Source organism: Mustela putorius, unplaced genomic scaffold (genome assembly GCF_011764305.1).
Source record: "Mustela putorius furo isolate JIRA1106 unplaced genomic scaffold, ASM1176430v1.1 tig00003871_pilon_pilon_pilon, whole genome shotgun sequence".
NCBI classification, from domain to species: domain Eukaryota; kingdom Metazoa; phylum Chordata; class Mammalia; order Carnivora; family Mustelidae; genus Mustela; species Mustela putorius.
The window spans coordinates 4797428-4823558 of NW_025422023.1; positions in this window are offsets into that span (position 1 = coordinate 4797428).

Genomic DNA, 26131 nt, shown 5'->3' on the forward strand with positions numbered 1-26131 from the left:
AGACAGTGTTCTACATTGTAGAACAATATAAGGCTGAGCTAGTCCTCCCATAGTCAGAACACATGAAAATGGAATTGCCAGGTGAATTAAAACTAGTATTTCTTTTACTATACCTAATGATTAATGCACATGATATTATCTTCTTTTCCTTGCATTGTGGAGTTCTACTGGTTTAGAATTCTTAGGTAAATGCTCTCACTAAATAAAATAGTCACTGAACTTGTCATTGCGATCACCACCTGGTCATTTTGGGTTTTCCATGCTGTCTGATCAGCAATCCCAAAAAAGGGAACAATACTATGTTATCTGGGACGACTGGTTCTGATTATCAAGGGCAAATTAGTACTATAGGGGCTAGGGGGAGTATTTGATATACTGCCGTATCTGGTGATGTTGGTTAATGGAAGATTAGACTAAGCACAAATAGGTAGGAACATCAAGAGCTTGATACTTTAGGAATAACGTTTTGGGCCACCCTAACAGATAAAGTATCCCAAAGAGTGGTTACTGCTGTAAGCAAAGGAAATACAGAATGAGTAGGAGAAAGAACAACTTCAAAATGTTCTTATTACCTTGTGCAAATATAAAGACTAATGTAGCTACTTGTATATTCTTCCTATATACCTTTTTATTAATCAAATTTCTTTCTCTCTCCCTCTGCCCACCTATCTTAAAGAGGATATATTAGATTCACTTTTATCCCTTAATTATATGTAATAGATATCATGATGGGATTTTAATTGAACTAAGGGAGAAACAAACATGCAGGATGTACCTTTTTTTAATTTAAATTCAATTATCCAAGGTATAGTAAATCAGTGGTTTTCTATATAATGTTCAATGATTCATCAGTTAGAATGTGCTTTTTCAATAAAACCTGGATACTATTTTGTATGAATAAAGTATGTTTATATTTATTAGGAAGGTGCCTTTCATTACCAATTATTGTTATTTAAAAATTTAAGTATGGAAGTAATCCTAGCGATTGTTGGATTGTAGTAGATACACAATATTAACTTGATAATGATCCATTCTAAATGCCTTCTATGAAAATTCCTATTCTGAAGGAGCTGAAATACTTAAAAATTACTTTTCTAATCTTCCTCGGAACTAGAATTTTAAAATAAAGTATGTACTACAGATCAGATAGACTGGACCAAACCTGCATTTAGAATGGACGATAAGGAAAAAGAGGCACAGCTTGCCTGAGGGATCCGTGTTGCACACAAGGATTACAGGAGAGATAGTGGTGGAGCAGTAGCAGTGACTCCCTGAGGTTAAATGTAGGTTTCTTACCAACTGTAGAAAAAATGGCGGCTTTCTTGACAGCCCAGTTCTGGAGCATCTTTCTGGTAATATTTCCTAAAAAATCAGGCTAGAGACTGTTTTTAGCCCCTCCCAAACTTGTGTAAACATTTAATGCTCAACAACAAATCTGTTTTTGCTAATATAAAACAAAGAGGATTATTTTCTTTAATTGAACTCTGAATCATATGATTAACTAAGTGTTTAACATATACTGCAGTAGTCACAACCCAGCCAAAACACATACAGAATTGAATTAATGATGTTAATTTTAAAAAAGTTTTCAAAGAGCCACAGTAAAACCTTAGACTGAACTTCTTAAATTGCTAAAAGTGTCTTTTTTAGGTCTAACTGAAAATCCACCATGAATAAAGTAATGACATTTGTGGGATAAGAGCTAACATTTTTTGAGTGCTGCTTCTGTGCCAAGTATGAAACTCGACACATCAATAGTATGAGATAGAAATAATTGTCCTTGTTATATAGATGAGAAATCTCAAAGTCAAAGAGCTTAAATAGAGTTCAAAAGTCACATAGCAAGAAAGGCAGACTTATTACAACTTCGGTCTATTTGACTTTCAAGGCTATGTTTTTCCCTGGCAACACACATTTTTTTCTTTCCTCCACTCCCACTATCTGCCATTATTATGTTTAATCCTGTAGAATAGAAACCGTGAGCTCATAAAACAGACTTGGCAGAGTCAGGCTTTTACTTTAAGTTTCTACCATCCAATGGTCTCATTAACTCCACCTGCATTTTAAAATATGCCAATAAAACCACACAAAAAGTATATACCTAGTAAAAATAAAATGACTTTTCTACCCACCAATGTTTACAAAGCTTATGGGGATGCACAGTATGTCAGAAAGTTTGTATAAATCTATCCTTATAATATGGAGTAGAATTTCAATGCTTTGCATGACAGATTATGGACATAATTTATTTCTGTGAAAACCTAGATATATATTTTCTGTCCTTTTTTTCTGGTTTAGGAGAAAGTGAACAAAGTGATTCTGCCTCAGAGGATTTTGACAAGCAAGAGATACTTTTTTTTTTCTTTTTAGATATTATTTATTTATTTCACAGAGAGAAACATAGTGAGAGAGGGAACACAGGCAGGGGGAGTGGGAGAGGGAGAACCAGGCTTCTCACGGAGGAGGGAGCCTGATGTGGGGCTTGATTCCAGGACTCTGGGATCATGACCAGAGGAGAAGGTAGACACTGAACGACTAAGCTTTTCATCCCTCTGTACATCTCATCCACTTTTTTTTTTTTCTGCCCATCCAAACAGTATGCATACTACAGAAAAGCTAACACAATTCCTCAATCTAAAAAATCTTAAAAGAGTTCCTATTGGTCATTTATTTGACAATGACTTATATACTGTGTCTATGACACATATTCACTTCTAAAAGTATATAGGCCTTCTATTGTCAAAAAATCTTTTCAAACTAGTTAAGATTGGATGTTTTAGTCACTCACCATTTTAGGATATCATACAAGGAATTCAGTGGCCAAACAAAGCTCAGGAAAATCTAACGTATAATGAAAACAATTCCAAGACATTTTTTCTGGACATCCCTGGCATCATTACTATTTAGAGTTCCAATTCTAATAGCTCAGGAATAATAAATCAGTTTTTATGATCAACTTGAAATTTTCCAACTGTCCTATTTTCAATCCTGATCATTAAGAGACATGTAATGTGTGTCCTAGTAAGACAAACTTAAGAGACTAAAAGAAATATGCCAACAAAATAATTTCACTTGTAGTCCTATTTCAACTAGAATTTTTAAAATGAAAAATAAAAGTTAACTGCCTCAACTTCTATCAACTAATCTGGGAATAATTCTTCCTGATGAGAACATTATCTGAGATTTTTATCTTAAGTACTAGCATGAGTAATGTGTAAGTTGCATCACTCAATCACTCAACAGATCATTCTTACTTAGGAAGCATTATGCATTTTATATTTCTTGATGGAAGAAAATTAATATATAGCATTATATTATGGAACAAGATAATTTCAGAGAAGGAAAGGACAGTAAAGCATATTTAGTTCAGAAACTCATCAAAGCTAAATTTATAGTAAAATCATCATCAACATTTGGTGAGTACCTCCTGTTCTTGACTAGACCCTTCAGGAAACTGCAAAGTAAAGAGTAGATAGGGTTTTTGTCCCCCAGATGCTACTTCTTGGAAAATACTTAATTCCTAATCAGATCTTTCATGTTTTATCTTGCTACACTTCTTAGGTTGTAATAAAAATGATTTGAAAGCCACTTTAATGTGGTTTTTGTATTATTTATCATTCATCAGAATTCAAAGTCTGTAGTGTATGAAAATTCCTAAAAATAAGGTTATATTTTGTATTTTTCATGGAGGGGCGCCTGGGTGTCTCAGTGGGTTAAAGTCTTTGCCTTTGGTTCAGGTCATGATCCCAGGGTCCTGGGATCGAGTCCCACATGCCTCTCTGCCTACTTGTGATCTCTGTCAAATAAATGAATAAAATCTTTAAAAAAAAGTATTTTTCATGCAAATAGACATAGCTTTTACATCCTTTCTAATAACACTAATAATGTGTGTTTTCAAATGGAACAATTATTTTTATGTGTTACAAATGTAAAATATTGTTGAATTAATAAGAGCTACCTGTAATCCATCCAGGAATTTTTAAAAATACAGTGTTAATTCTACAAATACTCTTTCATCCATCAAGTGGATATCTGTATTTTAGAAACATTTAAGTCATTATATTGAAGTCAAATACATACCCTGACAGCAGTAAAGAGATCAAATTTAAAATGATTTTATGTATTTATTTACTTATTTATGTGCATATGTGAATATTTATATATATACAAATATGTGTATTTATATTTCATAGTTTTCTGACTCTCTGCTATTATAGGTCATGCTGATTATATGACACCCTAATATTATGTTTATTTGTCTTCATTTTTCTCTAATCTAAGCAACTTCTGAATGGGGACCATTCTTGTCTTATTGACTATTATATCATCAATAATCACCTTGTCCAGCAGTATCAACCAAGCACTCAGTGCTTGTCAATAATTTTTCATTTTGTAATATATTCATATGCTTTATTATATGAATGCAATTTAACTGCAGCTGCCATAGTTTAAATGTTTAACTCTAAGTTAAATGATTTAATTATAATATTTTATTCTTTAATATTAAAATATACACTTAGATGAGTACATGAACCTATTATCAAGGCAATATAGTAAAAGTGTGTAACAAGGTCATTTAGTAAGAAATGATGCAATAAAAATCAAAATAAGAAAATAGATAAAAATGTAAACAATGAGAAAATGCAAAAGAAATGACTTTATGTACAAAATAAAGGCTGGTCCCAAGTGCAAATAACAGTAATAGATGCCATGACTTTAAATATATTAAAAGAGGATGGCAGGGAAATGACACTTGAAATGAAGGAGTCATGAGAGTAAAAATAAAAAATACAACTGAAAGGAAAGATCCTGATGAGTTTGAACCCAAGTAACTGTTCAAGAAATAAGGTTAACATTAATCTCTGTATAAAAATAAAATATGGAATCTAAGCTGAGTTTTGAAAAGTAGCGTATTGAAACAAATTAAATTATATTAGAGGGTTAATGATAAAATCACAAGGACCAACCACACGTCTAATATAAGTAGATGCTTCCATCCACTAAAGATAAGAGAGCATATGAGCTTAGATGAATTTTCAGGGCTGGTTCTCCACGATCAACAATGCTCCTCCATTCCTATTTCTGCTGAATTCTTCATATGGGCCTGCTATCAACTATCCGAGTTAGAAAGCAACAATCTCTTTAGCAAAGACAACTGTCTTTTTCTCCTCTTATGGAAAATCTCCAGGGGTAATACTCTTTAAGTGTAAGGTTGTTAATCATTTGTCAATTTCAACTCTATTTTGCATTAATTCAGGTCCATTTTCTCTCATCTGTGCTCTACAAGTAAATTTTCTAGATAAATAATTTCACCATGAATCTATACATTCATTTATTCATTAGTTTATTAGTTTACTCGACAAATATTAAGTATCTGCTGTGTATTAGATTGCTAGAGGAGCTATTTACCTCCCTGAAGGACTCTCTTAGAATTTCCTTAGGAATTTATATCCCTGTGAGTTTTCATTCAATTTGGAGTAAGATAGTTGTTTTAAAATTTGCGTAATGTTATAGGATTAGAAGCATTACTATATAATTTGTTGTTCTTAATCAAATGGAGAGGTAGTTAGCCAGATAATGTGGCTAATTTTCACAGGGTAAATCCAAGGCTCCAAAGTTAATTTTCTCTTTCCCCTCTTAAGTTATGCTTCCTAATGTTTTACCTGCTTGATATTATGTCATCACATTTCCCCCATTTTTCAAGCAAAAACCACCAGTCATTTATGTCACTCCATCTCTCATTCCTAATCTACTGGCAGCAATGAAATGCCATTAGTTTTTCTCTCAATACTTGCTTCTTCAGCCTCATTGTTTTATTAATAGAGTAACTTCAACTCTTCTCTGTACAGTTCACCCCAATCCAGTGTCTGGCATAGAGGAGGTGTTCACAATTTAATTAATTAATGCTCTGGATTTTGCCTTTCATACTTTTCTACAGTGGTATGATAATACATTTATGCAAAGATGTTCCAGTGAAGTGGTCATGAGAGTGTCATAATATTATATATGATCCCTATATCACTTTTGTATCAAGAAGTAATAACAAACTTACCTGAAGCAATTGTTAGAGGCTCAAATGTGTTAATGCATTGTATTTTCCTCAGCACCTGACTTATGTTTAAATGAGCTAGGCGTCAATATCCTCATGACATTCTCCATAATGTCCGTTTTGCTTTTTCAATCTGGAAAATGCCCATTTATCTTAAAAGTCTGAGCTAAGTTGTTACTATCTTCATGAGGCTTTTGCTAAACCTCTTAGGGAAGTGTGCCATTTTATGCATGGTGAATATTGCCACTTTTCTCACATTACTGAAATTATGTGTTCAGACATCTATTTCCCCACTCAGCTATGAACTTCTCTGAAAGGAGCAATGTTGTCAGAATCACTTTTGTATTCCAAGGACCTAATGAGGAACCTGGCATTTTAAAGGACAGAATGAACATTAGATAAAGTGATTTTCTAATATTATAATACCAGTACATGGCAGAAAAATTCTTAGTTTTCTCTAAATAAAAGATAAAACTGAAAGTGAAAAACATTACATTTTGGAAGAAAATCAACTTGCATCAATGTTATTAAAACGTCTCCTAAAAGTGACCAAGCCTCAGATGTCAACCAGAACAGAAGTGATTTCATTTCCAAACTATGAAAAACTCTTGGTACTATATCAGTTAAAGTACATTCCACCCTGAAAGTGGTTCCCTTTGTTAGGTCCCTTTGTGTACTTTTGCACTGAACTGTTTGTATCTCCCTGCACTTAGCTCTTGGCTTGCTCTGAAGCTGAGTACATCAACATACCCAGTTTCCCTTTTAACTGAATGAATAGTTACTTGGCTTATCAGAACAGGCTGAACTGCCCACCACAGGGGTTGATTCTGCCAGGCCTTGCCTCTCAGCTGCACCTGATTCACAATGAAAATAAAAATCACAAGCACAAAAGTGATAGCTCCACTTCCCCTTATATTCTCATTACTTTTCACGTCCAAAGAGAAAACGTCACCCAAGAGCCAGAAATAATAAACTCTCTTGTTCTTTCTGTATAACTCTCCTTTTGGCCTTCTAGCTCCTCCTTTGACTAATTAATGATTCCATTTTCTGTAGAATGTAGCTTCTTATGTGTGACCCAGCTGTTTCAATATACTGTGGACAGGGAAATTGTGATTTTTGAAAATAAACTATAGGTATTTAAATAAACTGTTCAGGGATATAAAAGCAATAACAACAGTTATAATTGATAATGGCCTATTATATGTCACATTGTCATTTATATTGTTACAGTAATTTTACTACAACTCTTTAAGGTTACTTTTGCCACATGATCCAGGGAATCAGAAAATTTCCCCAGACATATAATTAGGCTGGTGTAGATGTAGGGTGTATGTCCTGGCCAGTTTGAATTCTGTGTCCATGCTTCCCCCCTCCCCCTATATTTTACTCTTTACAACATCAGGACTTCTGTTAGAACAAGCCAATTCTATGACACCCAAAGAGCAGCTCTAGGGGCACCTGGGTGGCTCAGTTGGTTAAAGCATCTGCTTTCAGCTCAGGTTATGATCCCAGGATCCTGGGATTGAGTCCCACATCAGGCCTCCTTGCTCAGCAGGGAGTCTGCTTCTCCCTCTGCCTCTGCCTACTGCTCTGCCCACCTGTGCTCTCTCTCTGTCAAATAAATAAATAAAATCTTAAAAAAAAAGGGGGGGCAGCTCTAACCAAAGGGAGACCATAGGGCAGATATGTTCTCTAGAAGAGCCACACCATACTTGGACTATTTTAATCCTTCAATAAAATAATGGATATTTGAGAATGAGCCATTGTGGAACTTTATAGAATATGTTCTTCTACTCCTAGAAGTTCTATTTCTTTGTGCTAATGAAACTTATTTTGAATCACTTTGCATCTTATGTTGTCTATGAATATCCAGTACTATGTAAGCTTAAGTTGTTAGAAATAGTCCTACCATGAAAGGTAACTTGGTGCTTTGTGTCATGTTCACTTTAATTAACAACAGACACCTAAAAGCAATACCCCACACCAACAATGCCTAACTTACTTTCTTGTATAGATTATAGTATTTATATTACTTCCCGACTTTCTCACTGAGTATACTCTCCTTTAATAGTTTTTGGAAGTCCTCTCTTGAACTCAATGTATATTATCTGGACTCCTTTTATAATGTATTACTTAGGACCAATAATTGAATAATAGTTTGGCTTGGAATAAGAAAAGAGATATTCCCAGTTCTTTTAATAACTGATGAATACATTAATGACATTAATGACACCTTTTTCTTTTCGTGTAGAACTTTCTTTTTTCCTGCACACCTCAAGGGAGGAAGAATGAGGAACAGGGGGACCTGCCTGTCTCTATTGCTCAGCTGAACCTTAGAGGGATTCTCAGGTGCAGCTAGGGAATGCTACCCAGGCCTTCGGGTGGGCCATATACTGGGTAGTTAAGAAATACTGTTGAAAAAAAAAAGAAAAAGAAAAAGAAAAGAAACACTGTTGACTCTGTGTCCCCTAAATTTGGTTCCAATATAACAAATACATTCCATCTCTGAAGTGAATTCTGATTAGGAGATACCTTGTTTTTCTACTTTTCCTACCTACCTAGCATTTCTGAACTTTTAATTGCAATTGGTTCTTTATTACTAGGTGTACTAATTTTAACTTGTCTTACTTGAGAATCTATTTTAGGATTTAACTAAGGTAATTTAAAATTATATTTTTACTTTCCCTTTAAAAGAATGTGTGCTTATTGTAATATTTCTGAAGAACAGAAATATTTTTTTAAGTGAATATCCACCTCTAATCTCCCTGAAACACATTCCCAGATGTAACGATGGTTGCTTAAACTCCTTCCAGACATTTTTTTCATGAATATCCAACACACAGACACTCACATATGTATGCATTGTATATGTGTGTATATATGCATGTATACATATATTCAGTATATATTTTATACAAAAGCGATAGCCACCATTTGTTGAACCCTTAGTATATCTTGGGAACCACATTACACCAAAATAGTTATCGTTCGGCTGAGAAATTTAACAGTCTGAATTCAATTCCCAAGTCACTCTTGACAAATTACTTAACTATTTGTGATTTTTTTCTCATCTATAATACAGGATAAAACATGATAAAAACAATTTTTGTACTTTTTATTTATGCATTTGACAGAGAGAGAGAGAAAGAGAGTACAAGCAGGTAAAGCAGCCAAGGGAGAGGGAGAAGCAGGGTCCCGGGTGAGCTGCGAGCCTCAGGAGTTGTGGGCCTTGATCCCAGGACCCTGAGATCATGACCCAAGGTGAAGGCAGACCCCTAATCAACTGAGCCACAGAGGCTCAGTTGAAAAAAACAAAACAAAACAAAAAAAACTAGGGCTATATTTACTAAATATGATAACAAATACAGAGAAGACACTTAGGAGGATGTTACGCAGTGAGCCTTAGCTATTATGATATTTATCTCATTCAAGTCTATTAGAATAGTAATCCCAAAAAGGAGGAAATAATATTCTCTTCCTGATGAGGACAATGGAGTTCAGAGAGTTTAAGAAATTTCTTAACAAGGATTAACCTGGGGAACCTGGCTATAGCCCATGCTTTAACTTTTATGATATCTAAACTACATTATATAGTGCTGATATATACCATGCTGTGAATACCAATGAATCAGTGCTCTGCTAGTTAACATTTTCACCTAAAATACAATAATAATAAAAGAAGAGCTAATTTATATTGACCATTAATTATGTGCTAAGTGCTTTGCATGAGATATTTTATTAAAAACAATTTTTTAAAACAAGGAAAATGAGATATAGGTTTATGTAGGTTAAGTACTTTTTTCACCATCCATAGTAAATAAGAGGCAGTGCCTGCAATATAACTCAGTTCTCATGAAAGTACAATCATGTAAACCCTTTGATTTACTTCTATGGGTGTTGCACATATTTTTATGTTACAACAAATGTACTTTGTTGCATTGAATGTATGGATGTATTTTGATTTATTTAACCCATTCCCATACTGAAAAACATTCAGCACTTTTTTTTGCCATTTAAAAACAAATTTTAGAATTCGGTTGGTTAAGTGTCTAGCTTTGATTCAGGTCATGGGTCATAGGGTCCTGGGATTGAGTTCCGCATTAGGCCCCTTGCTCAGTGGGGAGTCTGCTTCTCCCTTTGGGTGCCACTCCCCTTGCTTGTGCACTCTCTCCCTCTATCCCTCTAACAAATGATTAAATAAAATCTTTAAAAAAAAGAATACCTCCCTTTTAAAAAATAAAAACAATGTTAAAATAATCATTTATTTATATATATCGTTCAACTTTTATATGACTATTTCTGTAGGATACTTCCTTAGGAAAAAAAAAAAAAAGCCTGAGCTGAAAGATAGATAGATGATGGATAGATGATAGATGGATGTGAACAATTTGGCCTTGTAAACAGTTGTATAGACTTTTTCCCACACATCAATAGTGTGTGAATACCTCAAGGAAACATTAATAAATAGTATCTTTCCATGTTTTTAGATAGGGCTCCCCAGATAAAGAGTCTGAAAGAGGTTCATGGGATATGTTGGAGGAGTGCTCTCAGGAAAAAAAAATGAAGAAACAGCACAGAGGGGCTCCAGGGTTGGCTCAGTCAATTAGACATCTCCCTTCAGCTAAGGTCATGACCCCAAGGGCCTCACATGGAGTTCTGCATCAGACTCTCTGCTCAGCAGGGAGTCTGCTCTAAAATCTTTTTTAAAAAAGAAAGAAAAAGAAACAGCACAGAGCAGGTAAAGCAGCTAAGCAACAATGTATTCTTAGCTAGAATTTAACTTCAGTCACTCTCAAGAGGAACTCTAGATCTTGAATGTCAGTTGGTATTCAACACCAACTGCATTCCCGTGGGGTGTGTGGTGCAAGCAGTCTTCTTCAGGTGGGGTTGCTCTCTGAGGAATGGGACAGTTCTAAGCCTTAGCAACTCAACTCTTAATAACAGGGTAGGGTGACATTTGTCAGTGAAGGGAATTTTGTCACCAGCAGAATCTATAGAATTAAAGTTCATACTTCACAAGGCATAGACCCACTTATGTTTAACACTAAATTACTTCAGCCAGGCACAAGTTTGGGGGATAGTGATTGATCACAATTGCTGAGAAAACATTTAAGAGTAGGGGCAGTGGGGCAAACTATAAATTTTGATGCTGTAGTTGTTCTATAAACTGTAACTGAGACTCATCATCTCTCTGCCAAAATTCATTCTAGCTTCTCCTTTCCTTTGGCAAACATTTCTGTGGATCTTGGTGGCTTTCACTGCAGATGATCCATATTAAACCAAGTCAAAGGATACTAAATCCATTTTCATGATGCCCTTATCAAGCCTGAATTGCTTTTCTTGTGCCCTTGTGGCTTAAATTCAGCTTGGGAGTAGCAAGAGATATGCAAGAAGGTCACCAAGGTTCTAAACATTTTTCCTTTTCCCCATAATGTGGCAGCATCCTACCTCCCCTTGATAATACAGTAACTTACTCTGCTTGCTGATTAGGAACTCGGTGAAACCAGGGGGCAGTGATAGCTTACAGATACCCTTACTCGTGTCTTCTTGGAAGTTTCTTCCCTAAGGGACTTGGGACTCTAGACACTATGTCTTGTGAGGATAAGAAGCACAAATCCACCAAACTCAGGATTCTGTGAGTAATAGTAAGTAAGCAAGGCCAACCTTATTTTAACCCATCAGTCCCTGAACTCATTCAGTCTCATTCAGTCTACCATTTGGACACACATTGCCATATAATAGCTATTGGGTTTAAATTATATAGTGCATCCTAAAATACATTGCCTCATTTTTATTGGCTATCATCCTCAAGCTAGTTCTTCAACACTGCCTTCAAGGATCTAGTCTACCACTCTATCACACTAGCAGTTTCAGAATAGTGTGGCCTATGATAGGACTTATGATTCCTATGTAATTTAACCATCACTGACTCTGTTTCTATGTCATATAGCAATCCCTTAGTTCAATAAAATGTTATGTAATTGATTTCCATATCAGTAGATTTCACATTTGGAGCATGTTTCCAGGGCTCAGTGAACTTAGAAATCAAACTCACACTCTAAATGTAATCAGTCCTGACTAGGCTGAACCCTGGTCGGTCCTTTCCAAAATGGAAGGAGTCCAGTGTAATCAAATAGCCACAAAATGTTGAGTTGGTCCCTTTTTTAAACTAATAGTGTCCTGCAGGTATAACATTGATCTCTGTTGCAGGTAGATTAAACATTCAGCAGTGGAAATAGCAAGACCAACCTCAATGAGAGGGTGTCATGTCTCTGTTCTAATGTATAGCCCCATATTCTGTCTACTTTGTTTATGACCCCAATGTCCAAGAACTTTCATGGCCAAGAATAGAAATTGGATTAAATTTATTGGCCGAGTCATCTTGTGTACTTGGTTATTTAGAGGGCCTTCAGCTTTGGATGATCTCTGGTGGGACTTACATGTTCCTCACATCTTGTGCCCACTTGTGTCTGCTTCTAATCCTGAATGTACTATTTCCATTGTACAATATATTCCCACTAAGTCCATATGACTTTATGATTTGGTAGGTTTGATTAGATTCAGTACATGATTATCAATTCTGACCACATGGGCACTAATGTGATATATTTATCTTTATCATGGCACAGGAACAAAGTAAAAGATTTTTTTTTTAGGGAAGGAAAAAAGAAAGCTATTTATTTAGTGTCGCTTGGAACAGAAATAATTTTGTGTCAAAACAACAGAAAATTTTCTCAAATACATATATGTATATGTATCACCTGCAAAAGCTATATATTCACAGTTTATTTTAATGAAATTATAAAACTGCAGTGATAATGGATTCTGGATACATATAAGGCTTTATCTTAATGACATTCATTTTAAGTATTCTTAATGTTTCTAAAATATTTTTATTTTTTGTACACCTGAAACTAATATAATATTGTATATCCACTACACTTAGATTAAAGAAAAATTTTACTTAAAAAATAGGTAATAAATTGAAGGAACAAGAGATAATAAATTGAAATAAATCAATCTAAGAAATGTTATTAAGTTCATCATTTCATTGGCTATAGAAAAAAAATGAGATTGCAATGTAAAACCCTAAAATGTAAACTGCTAAAAGCTTTGTAAAATAATTAAATGGAAAGTCATATTGCTGAGGTACTTATGAAGTGAAGTATAACCAACATTAATGACAACATTTCCTCCATTTTAGAAGAAACTTCCATGAAGCTTCCATTCTCTGGAGATCAAGAAAATACAACGCAACTCTGAGACACTAAGAATTCTAGCACGTCACCATGGAGGAAGATCTACAGCTGATCAGGTAGATCTAAAGACCCATAGCCATAGGAAGCAGCATCAGGGTGTTGGGGATCCACAGATGCTGTCACTTATGACAAGGATATCAGCCTCAGGCAGTGATGGTGGTGTTACATGTCGGGTACCAGCACTGCAGTAGCAACATTACTGGTTTGGCATAACTCTTAAGGGTTAATGGAAGGAGTTCAATGTCATCAAATTGCCACCAAATGAATGGTTGGTCAGTTTAATTAGTTGGTTGGCCTCTCTTTTTGTGCCTCTCTAATTTCTTCTCCCTACAAGAACCAGAAAGTAAAATGAAATGTAAATTGAAACTGAAAGGGTCTCATTACCTTTTTTTTTTTAAAGGTTTTTTTTTTTTAATTTTTAATTTTTTATTTTTTATAAACATATATTTTTATCCCCAGGGGTACAGGTCTGTGAATCACCAGGTTTACACACTTCACAGCACTCGGGTCTCATTACCTTTAAAGTTAAAACTATGACCTCAGGTTTTCCTCATTCAGATCTAGCCCTCCATCCTCCACCCCTTGGAAAACAATTATGATTCCCTGAGTTTACTACTCTCTCATCTCCATTTATTTCTTTATTTTTAGCTGGGAAACTCCTTTCAGGAAGTTTGGAGTGACAATGGTAGCGTATGGAATCAGGCAGAGACTGGTTCAGTTGCTGCTGCACCTCTTATTGCCTGTGTTGTCTTCCACAAGAAATCAATGCTATTGAAACCTTCTGTTCTTCCTTGTAAAATGGACATAGTGGTCATCAAATTTCATTAAATAATTTACTTGTAATATATTAATAAAATCATATTAATTATAATGGATAAATGAGAGATTAATTTTTATTGTGATCACTATAAAATGGTGACATCTGATATTTTTGGAAGATTTACAATATGATAGTCATACTCATTTGAAGATTCTAAACCCATTATCTGAAGTCTCAAAATAGTGAGTTATGAGTTACTAAAAGTGTAATAAATGTTAATAATTGTTACTACTATATACTCCTTCTACACACCCTACACTCTTTTATGTGGTTAGTTTCTATCCAAATTTCGGCTTAGGCATCAGCTTTTACTGATCGCTTTTCCCTACCTCCTCCTAGGTGTTTGTAGCACTCTGTGCTTACCTATGGCATAGTTTAGATCTTCTGTTTTTTTCATACTGTATTATCTTCTTGTTTTCTTCTCTCCTTCCCTCAAAGAGACTGTCTGCTTCTTCAGGATGGGAGCCTGGACATACTAGTCTTTTTATGCCCAGTGAAGTGTCTAGTGCAGCTCCTCATATATATATTAAAATCTTATTGAATATATTTAAATAAATGAAAGGATGAACACACTGTCAATACAATGAGTGGTAGGGTGGCTCTAATATCTTTGGCTAAAGGCAGTAGAAGCAGTAGCTGGCCAGATTCTTTTCCTACTGACTAGACCCTTCTGGAGAAAGTATATCATTACAGCAGCAGCCAGAGCAAGAGTCTTGAACAAAGAATTTTGAACATAATATGATTTAATGGAGAATATACTGGTAATAAAAATGTGAAACCCTCTTGGGATTGCAGTAAGTAATTGGATGGAGATCTTTTACAATGGCTTGTTTAGATTTGCAAAAAAATTTGGTACAGACAGGAGCCCCCTAAATAATGTTTATTATTATTAATGTAACTATTGAAACTCTCTCTATATATTATAGAAAAAGAAGTCAGTATTCTTATTTGCCTATGTAGATGAAAGCGTTTAAGGTAAACCTAAACACATTCTATTTTCTTAGAAGTTATTAGAAGCAAGTCTTCTTGCTCATGCCTAGAATTGTTCACTAGGGAAAATAATGCATTATAATAATTCCTTCAAAGTCTATGCAAAACAGAAGAAATATTGTCATCCCAGAATATTATTAGAACTTACTCTGGAAGTGGGACAAGGAAAATAGCAGAATTTTAAATCATTATTCTAGGCACAATTTAAAAACATGAGCCAAAGGAGTCTCAAATGTTCTTTGACAATGCAGATGTCATTTGACAAAGGACAATCCAATTCCTTAGATATTTATTATTAACAGATAAACAAACTTAGTTTTATGACCTTATAACAAGTTGTTTGAAGTTAATGTATAAATGGTGATTAATTTTCTTATGTACTCTGAAGATATCAGTGGTAATACAACATAACACAATAGCAAAAGAGTTCTTAAAATCATCCACTTGTCATATTGTGTTATAAGTGTTATTGAGGATGTTATATGAGTTCAAAAAAAAAAAGGTGGGTGTTTTTCACATAAAAATCAAATCTGGATACATTAAAATCTTATTGTTTTCTCATATTACAATACAATACCCAAGACTCTACTTAAGGACTATTCTATCGGCTTTTACCAGAATATATAAAAAAAGTCTAGAAATAACAACATTCTCTAGGGATTGTATTTCTTCTGTCAGTATTAGATAAATCATTTTAGTAATGCAAGTTTAAAATATAAAAGCCTTTTTTCACATTAAATACAGATGAGAATACAACAGGAATAAAATAATCTCACTTTGTATGTCACCTTTAGATCATAGAGAAGAAAAATTCTAGTAACAGTACATATAATAGATTGAAAAGGGAAGACTGGTTAGAAAATAACTTTGTCTTTGGTGAAAGATAATGGAGGGGTGTCATTGGAAGAGAAAATAAAAGTATGAGTACTTGCTTTTTATGCTGAGAATCTATTTTCTATTGCAAAATTGTCATATGACTCTCTCTAGAGTAACTTGTGTTTTGCTATGATATCAGCCTGAGGATCATACTATGTGATAGACATAAATGACCTTTAAATTCTTGGACTTTCCTTCCTAACTTACCTAAAAAGCAAGCATTGGAACCGTGACACATAGTTGTGACTTTGCAATGATTTTCATAGGGCAGAATATCCCTTTCAACCAACTAAAATCTACTGGCATTGAATGGCCCTTGCTTTCCTACAGAAAATGTCAATGCTTTGGAGGTTTGGGCCTTATTTTTTCAGTACATAATCAAAATTACTTCTATAACTATGGAAGTTAATCATTAAGGTTTCATGGAAGCTCTGTCTTCAAATTAGTGGTATAAGCAGCCAGAATTTGGGGAAAATTTATATAAAAATATATCTATATACACATAGGCATAAATATATGATTAACCAAAGTGCTAACCTATTCTATTTTTTTCAGAAAGCATACGTTATAATTATAATTTCAACATAACTAAGATAATTTTAATACTAACTTGTGAACACTTTTGAAGTATATCATTACTATTATGAAACTATACAAAGAAAAATTTCTCTTCCCACTCCAAAGACAACTATTTTAATTCTTCCAAATTTCCTTTTGATTATTATTATACACATTATACATATGCATAATTTGTATAGTTGTAATCCTCCTGAGCATTTAATTTTCGTCCTGTTGTTTCAATTGAACTATATATTTATATGTTATATATAATGTGTGTTATAATTATCATGTTGATAGTGTCACTTATTCAATTTAGTTGATATAATTAAACATAATTTACATAAATATTCTCATATTATTAGGCATTTAGCTTATTAACTTAACCATTATATATATATACACACACACACACACACACACACACACACATCAAGTTACTCTAATACTATTTTTGTGAATATAACTAATAATAGTTAAGTTTCTAGACCATTTTCAGACATCAATCCATTCATTTGTCTCATCATTCAGGGAAACAATACTTCCTGAGGAAACCTACCCTTAAAGAGACTAGATCAACTTTTGGTACTTAGGTCATAATAGGATTTTTCAAAATCACTGTGGCTTTTTCCTCCATTACAGTACATTGTTTTCTTGGGTAGGAAGCGCATTCCTCAAGGAGGCCACATAGGGTTACCTCAGGGGCATTTCAGATGACTATTAAATAAAGTGGAGACTCCCAGTTCACTCTAGGTCTCCTGAAATTGAATTTCTAGTGTTGAGACACAAAAATCTGATTATCAAGCTTTTCAGACGATTTTTCTGGCCACTAATACTTGGAAAATTATTGCCTCACCATGTCTAAATGATTGGGAACAATCTCCCTTTAGTAGGATTCACACACCTTTACATAACTTGTATGTTTATTATACATCCTTACAGAATATCCCCCTAGCTTTTCTCTGAAAGCACAGACCCTGAGATTTTCTTATCCTATTTTTTTCAGTGATTGTCCAAGACACTGTCTGGTCAATTAACTTGGAGCTTCTTCCCATCACTGATATATTGGTGTAAGTATCCCAAGGTACTCCTATCTACCTGAATGGATAAAATGTTGAATCTAAAACAATCCAGTGTGATGAACACTGCATGTTATATGCAACTAATGAATTATTGAACACTACATCAAAAACTAATGATGTACCATATGTTGGCTAACTGAACATAATAATAAAATATAATAATAATAATAAAATAGGGGTTCCTGGGTGGCTCAGTTGTTAAGTGTCTGACCTCAGCTCAGATTATGATCTAGGGTCCTAGGATTGAGCTCTGCATCAGGCTCCCTGCTCAGTGAGAGCCTGCTTCTCTCTCTCCTTTGCCTGCTGCTCTCCCACTTGTGCTCACTCTTTCTCTGTCAAATAAATAAATAAATAATCTTCAAAAAATAATAAATACTGATGAATAAAAACAATAAAAACTGAATCAGGTAACCTTGGGCATATCAAAAAATAAAAATAAAATAATAAAATAAAATAAAACAATCTGTGTTGACTCCAATAATCATTTTCATTCTTTTAGTTCTCCTTGGTGCCAAGCTCCTTACCCTGGCCAGTGAGGTTTTCTTTTACACCTGATAGATTTCCTGTAGGCTGCCTTCATATGATTAAGGTTCACATGGTTTTGGGAATATAGCTGGTTGAATTCCCAGAAGAAAGAATTTGATGTTGGCATATTAGTAGGATTATTTTGGCAGAAATAAGAGGATTGTTACCCTTTGTCAACTTGAAGTGAATCACTCTGAAGCTTTTAGAAACTTTATAGACAGGGCATATGCCTTTAGTGTATATATTTACTTAGAAATTCTAAATATTATTTTTGGGATCAGTATAAAACTTGCAGTTGGGAAGCTTTTATTTTGTTACTTTTAGAATTCAGTGATTTAAGGTAGGCCTCATGCTATCAGTTTGCACTGATGCATGCTATAAAAACAGCTTAATGACAACCAGAATTATAGTTATTGTAGGGATATAGTTTAGGATGTAGTCAAAGTACTCCAGTTTAGTCTTTAGGAGAAACCAGGAAAATATTTCTTCACTTCAGTCTAGTTTCAAGAAAAAATTATCCCGGTCAATAGTTTGATTTTATATTAAGGCATTATGGATATTTTAATCTAAACTCATTTTTATTTATGTCTTAGCCACTAGGAACTTGAACCAAGTTTTTTGGACATCTCCAGCTCATATACAAAAACAACAGGATGCAGTGGAGTGTGCAAATATTTCTATTGCATTCCCTTTGCCCTATGCTCAAAAGAATGTATTTTATTTTTGCTATACAAAATATAAAAAACATGTATTTTAATACATGTTCTTAAATATTTTGTGTAACAAGATTGAGAAACCATTTTTACTAATGTTATATTTTTGAAGTTTCAATAACAATATCACTTAAATTTTTTTTTTATTCAATAGACATGGGTGTATATTGCTTTATTGTTTTCACTTGCATTATTTTAATTATTAGTGATATTAAATGCTTTTTATTTGTCTTTCTTCATGTGTGAACTTTTTGTCCATCCCATTTTATGGGTTTGTTGCTTTCTTTTAGCTGCATAGTATATAGGTAGATAGCTTGGTACGAACATATGTCTAACTCAAATATGATGCATGTATTTGTATTGATGAAGTATGTACCCACTGATACTTTTCATTTAGTCTTTATTGTCAATTTTCATTGAACAAAAGATGTGCATTCTTATCCAAAAAAAATTTCCCATGTTATTTTGTCTACAAATGTTGCTTTAAAAATAATTCTTAAAGATAGGCAAAACACTGTAAGCAGTTAAAAATGGAAACTAACACAAAACCCCTAAAATTTGTAGTATTCTGCTATACCATGAATTCAAATTTCTATGCATGATCAATAGAAACCATCAGTAGACAGCTGCTCTAGCCTACAATTTTTAAATGAAATGCTGTTGTAGCAATGGTACTGGGTTGAGAAAAATCAATATGCTTGAATATATGGCATTAAAATGGTTACTATTTCATAAATGTTAAGGCCAATAAAGTTCCCATAAAAAGCTCAATGTTATATAAAGTGTATATAAATTTATGATGATGGATCTGCTGTGCCTTCAAAGGAAACATAAATGTACTACTTAAATGGAATGGGTCTTGTATACTATATTCTAGAATGTCTGCACTTTCTTTGATTTGTTATTATAGAAAGAATGTTAATTAAGGTCCGTAAGAACATAGGATAGAATGGAAGATGTGTATGTCTGAATGATTCTAAATTCATGAGTAATCATTTACCCATGACTTGAAATCAACATCCTTCCATGAACTTACTTTTCAGCCACATTATCTGAAGTTGCAAGAAATAACACATCTAAACTGGTAAGCCTATCTTCTATAAACTCCTCTAAATAGTACTAAAATATTTTCCTAGCAATATTGTTTTCCCTTGCTAGAATGCATTTTGGTGAGTCCATTGGTAGATTGTGCATCATTGACGGCATAAATTTCATCCTAAGCACTGTAGACTGACTGTTACACGTACCCTAAGTACCCTATTTAAAGCAAAACTCCCTAACCTTGACTTATCCTGATATCATCTCCTTCTTGTATTTCCTTTCAACCCGTATTATAACTGTACCAATATGTATTTGTTTGTTTACATAAATATGCCTTGCTCACTGGAATATAAACTCTTTTGGAGCAGAGATTTGGTTTTGTTCCTATTCTCTCTTCAGTGCATAAAACAGTGCCTGGTGCATCATAATCACTCTATAAATATTTGTTAAATGAATGAATAAATTATAGAAATATCTCCAAAATAAGACCAATTAATAGTGTTTGTTCTAAAGGAATCAAATAATTTAACCCTTATAGATATGCTTATGATTGGAGAGTTTCCTTATTTTTCTATGGAGACAGGTTGTGTGTGTGTGTGTGTGTGTGTGTATGTGAATAAAAATAGGACATAGTTTGGATAAAAATTAAAATAAAAATAGTTTGGATATTTGCCTGGATTCAGATCCTTACATAGCTGTGCAGTTACTCTGGTTCAGAGCAAGTCAGTTAGTATCTCTGGTTTCTCAAATTCATCTGTAAATTAAAGATACTGTTCTCTGGGTTGTTGTGAAGTTAAGAAAAATAATATTTATAAAAGTGTAGAATAGGGGCGCCTGGGTGGCTCAGTAGGGGTGCTTGGGTGGCTCAGTGAGTTAAGCCTCCGCCTTCGGCTCAGGTCATGATCTCAGGGTCCTGGGATCAAGGCCCATAATCGGGCTTTCTGCTCAGCAAGGAGCTTGCTTCCCTCTCTCTCTGCCTACCTGTCTGCCTACTTGTGATCCCTTTCTCTCTGTCACATAAATAAACAAAATCTTTAAGAAAAATGTGTAGAATATGATAGATGCTAATCATATGTAAATTCTGTCCCTTTTTATTTATGAATAAAATTCCATAGACATAAATTTTTAATATCTTTAAGACAAATCAAAAACCAATTTATTATTTAATGAGAAAGATCTAGCATATGTAGTCTTCTCTAGAAGTTTGTAAAAATTAAAAACTTATCAGACATGGGAATTAACATCTAAACACAAAAGGAAAAGAAAAAATTCATTTAATAATATTTTGACATCATAAGTCTGCAAAAATCACTCTAGATTGCTTTTGAATCTTAATAGGAGAAAATTTGCTATTTATGAGAAACTCATGAGAAACTTGACTATATCCAGAAGTTAATATGTAGTTTAATTTTATTCTAGTTGGCCAAGTACCTCAACCATATTATAGCTTCATAACTTAATAAATATTTTTATTTCTGATATATTAGTTCATTTTCTCTCTTTTTAATTGTAGTTTGGATTACTAGAGTGATAAACAATGTATCTTAATAAATCTAAAATAGCTTGTTAAATTTCTGAAATCAGGTACTTATTCTTACTGATTTGTGTCATCTACAAAACACAATGTATTAAATATAGCAGGGCTTAGAAAATATTTCTTGAATGAACTGGTGATAATATTACAAAATTTATTGCATTTATTAGTCAGAGGACATTCACCCATTCATAAATAGCACTTAGAATATGAAAATATATCATATGTTATATATAATATATAGTATATGTTATACTACATATTTATATATTTTATATATGTTATTGACCTCATTTCCCTTCCTCAAAATTCACTCATGTAAAAAAATAGAGAAAATAAAATCCTTCAGCAAAATAAGGAAACTTCAAGTCACAATCTATGCAGAGCACAGGTACAAATGCATAAAAAAAATTCTCCAATACCAGGCACTGAGAAATAATACATATTTCTTAAGACTTTATGCAGGATAAAAATGTATTTAAAAGTAAGTGTGATATATTTTAAAAATAAATATCTAATATTCATATAATTAACAGAACTAAAGTTGGCTATGAAAAAAGAGAAGATTATTTCCCCAGAGGAGTGAGCTTGAAATAGTTTTACTAAGCTACCTCCAAAAAATTAAAAAAAAAAAATTAAAGAAACTGTAGGAATGCCTGGTTGACTCAGTTGGTTAAGCATTTGCTTTCTGCTCAGGTCATGATCCTAGGGTCCTGGAATCAAGCCCCGCATCAGGCTTTCTGCTCAGCAAGAAGCCTGCTTCTCCCTCTGCCTGCTGCTCTCCCTGTTTGTGCTTTCTCTCTCTTTCTCTCTGACAAATAAATAAATAAAATCATATATATATATATATATATATATATATATGTGTGTGTGTGTGTGTATAATAAAATGTGTATCAAATGTTTAAAAATTATATAAATTTTTATTAGAATTTTATCTAATTGCAAATGATATAATCTGTTTTTTTTATAACCATTACAGCACTTTCTAAAATATATCCGAATGTCACATAACTACGTATCTGGAAGGTCTGAAACTTCCTGTAGTGTTTGACATCTTTGAGTTTCACAGGGCCCTTAAATGCTTCTGCTCTTGTCATATATGTCCCCATCCAGCAGAAAATGCTCAACTACTAGTTCCCTTATTAGCCAAAAACTACAAATATGTAGCTAGAATCTGAAACTTGCACAGCCCATGTAGCAGAGGATGGTTGGTGTATCCTGGGTACTTCCGCTGTACCACCATGCTGCTTGTGCCTTTACTGCAGGAAAGACTCTATCCTCAGGGTTACAAGGAGCAGGACCCATGGCATGCCTATGATATAAGAAAAGGTTGATTCAAACCTTACCTAAGCCCAGTTTCCTTAAATCACACAATCATAGAAATGGAAGAGATCTCATGGTGAGTGACATCAGAAGCCCTGCCATCATACACGACCTTTGCAGGTAATATCTTAACTGCATCCCTCTTTTCTCCAGAGCACAGGAATGATATTACATTGATCACACCCTCCTCCCATGTAACATATTTTAGTCCTGCCTGGGTTCAAGAGACCATACTCTTCATTTACAAATTTTACCTAATTTTACTAATGCTGTTAGTTATAAAATTGGTTCTACCTAAATGGGAATTCCTCCAACTAAAGGTCGTAAAATATGCTCAAATTGAAATCAACAGGACTCTTGTTGTTGCTTCTGGATATTCCGTAACTGTAGAGCCTTTAGTAACCCATGGGCTTCGGATGTCAGAAGCTGCTTTTCTTAGCCTTGCACGATACAACGCTAGAATATACTGACCACATACTGGGTTACATAAAATTAGAGGCTTTCATAGACCCATAGACCCTGAAACTGTAGCACTCCATACTAAGTTATCCATCATGTCTTCAGAATCATCTCCCAACAGGCGTGGCACACCTACCAAGACCACCTTTTTGTAGGATAGAACCAAACTTGGACGCTCTTGGCATATCCTACCAGCAGGATGAGTGGCCTTCCTTGTCTTAAGTTCCTTGTCAGATGCCACAGTACTGGAGGATGTGACTCATCTTTCAGACCCTTGGTTACCTGAGGAGCCTATAGGATTAACTGAGTGAACAATGGTGAGAATTCACTGATTTTACAGAGGGGATTACCAACATTATATGTGATGTAGGTCAGTGGAATGTTGCTGTATTTTCTCCCATAACCAGGATGTCCCTAATAAAGAGGTATCAGCATAATTGGACAAATATCAGGCAATCATTGTAGTTCTGGATACTCCGGCAAAGACCGATCCATCTGCACTTTTGTTGCTAAATTTTGGGCCACTGTCAATGGGTCTAGTTGTCTAGTACAGACAGTGGCAGCAACAATTCTTCTAAAGCTTCCCCTTTAGGAATCTGGGAATCTCTTGCTTCACAGATGTTCAAAATATAATTCAAGGTAATATATACTAAGGCCACAATATAAGGCCTTACCGGGGCACTGTTGGTCCCCTTTGGGATTCCCCATTACTAATAGTAATTAAGGCACTCATTCCACTTCTCAAAATGTATGATGGAGGGGCTCTTCAAGAGGGCATTCAATGGAACTTCCAGATCGTTAGAAGTCCAAGCAGTTAGTTTAATTTTTAATTCTTTTTTAAGATTTTATTTATTTATTTGACAGAGATAGAGAGATAGCTAGAGAGGGAACACAAGCAGGGAGAATGGGAGAGGGAGAAGCAGACACCCCACTGAGTAGGGAGCCCAACTGAGCTGAGTCCTAGGGCTCAATACTAGGACACCGGATCATGACCTGAGACAAAGACAGACTGAGCGACCCAGGTGCCCCCAAGCAGTTAGTTTAATGAAGAGGCCAAATATCCTCTTCAAAATCTAATATTTAAGTTACAAATGGAAACTGGATCCTTTGCTGAGTCTAAATTCATGCTCCCTGGGGACATGTACGTTCTACTCCAATGTTATACAGATACCTCATTTACCTTTATTGGCCACAAAGAGGACATTTCTACAGTCCAGGGTTTTGACAACACCTCACCATGTGGCCCTTCTGTTAAAGTATCTCCTTGGTTTCCTAGAAAAGTACTTCTGCTATCTAAAAATATTAGTCATCACTAAAGTAAATATTTGACAAGAAGGCATCAAGGGGTTAATTATAATACGAAGCCTAAAATGTCATGTTTTCCTGACATTTTTGAACCTCATGGGATCCCCCCAATTGTGAGTTCCTGTGCTTTCACCAGATATGTCCTTCACTCAGTAGGAATGGCTCCCCAGCTGGCTAGTCCCTATTATCTGGACCAACTGCACTTCTCCAGTCCTTAATCTAATGGATTTTACTTCTCTGCCAGACAAGGCGGTACCTCATCTTCTTGTTACAACAAAATCTGCCTTCCTCAGCCCCTGCTTGTTCTCTGAGTTCCAAAATGCAACCCTTGTGTGGTCTTACGTGGTATGCAATGCTCACTCTCCCAGGTTGTAAGTTTATATCACTAATAAGCTGCTGTCAGTTTCATCTGTCCCATGTTGAGTGCTGGGTGTTTGGTCCTTTCACATTATTTAAGGCAGAGATACTTCTTTCACCAATTGGATGAATAAGAGCTGATAAGAATATTAAGTATCTATTATCACCAATTTTTAAAATATGAACATTTTTTCTTTAATAGTCAAAAATGATAATTGCCTTTCTTTCTTCAAGTTTTACTTCCACTATAGTAACCACAAGTCTGAAAATTTATTGGAATATTGTGTACTTGATAAAATCTATATACAACTCATTTACTTCTTGAAATAAAGCAAAGAACAAACAAATAAGCAAAAATATCTCTGTATCTATAAATGCAAAAACATCTCCATATCTATAAATGCAATTTAAACACATATATAAAGATATACATTAAAATGTTATTTAAAAATCTGTATTATATAACAAAGATGAGATAATAGAGTAAGCATAATAAGAAATGCCAGTGTGAAGAAAAAATATAAAAACTTAGAGTTTCAATAAAAAAGACTGAAGTATATGAAGAAATTTTTGCAAAATAAAGGAAAAATGCTCAACTTACTTTATCATATTTTAAACATATAAAGCTATCAAAATTAAGACATTATGGAACTGAGGCAGAAACAGCAGTGGAAATAAAAAAATCATTATTCATTTGGAAAACTATTTAGACCTCAATTTTACATCTTACACTATAATAAATTTTGTATATACTACAGAAATACAAAACAACACCATTTCTAGAATAAAATACAGATCAATACCTATGTAAGGACTTTCTGTACTTGAGCCCAGGAGCATTATGAAGAAAGAAAAACATTAATAACTTTTACAAAATAAAAATTAAGAAAAGTCCTTTATGGGAAAAAATCTTAAAATTTAAATGAAATTTAAGATAAAAGTGATATATGACAGGTGGTAAACTATTTTATATTTTCTATATTTAAACACAAATTAATATGAAAATAGTTGAACATCTCAATTTAACTAGAGACTATAGACACAAATATCTTCAGAAGTAGCATACGAACATAGAACTAAATTATCATATTTATTGTTTAAAAAATTCAAAGAGAAATAATTTAAGATAACTGGGAATGAAATAATAATAAATACAGCCATTTTGAATTCCTTAAAACTCAGCATATTCTAGGAATCTAGATAGCTAACAAGCTATAGCTATCAATCAAGTTAGCTAA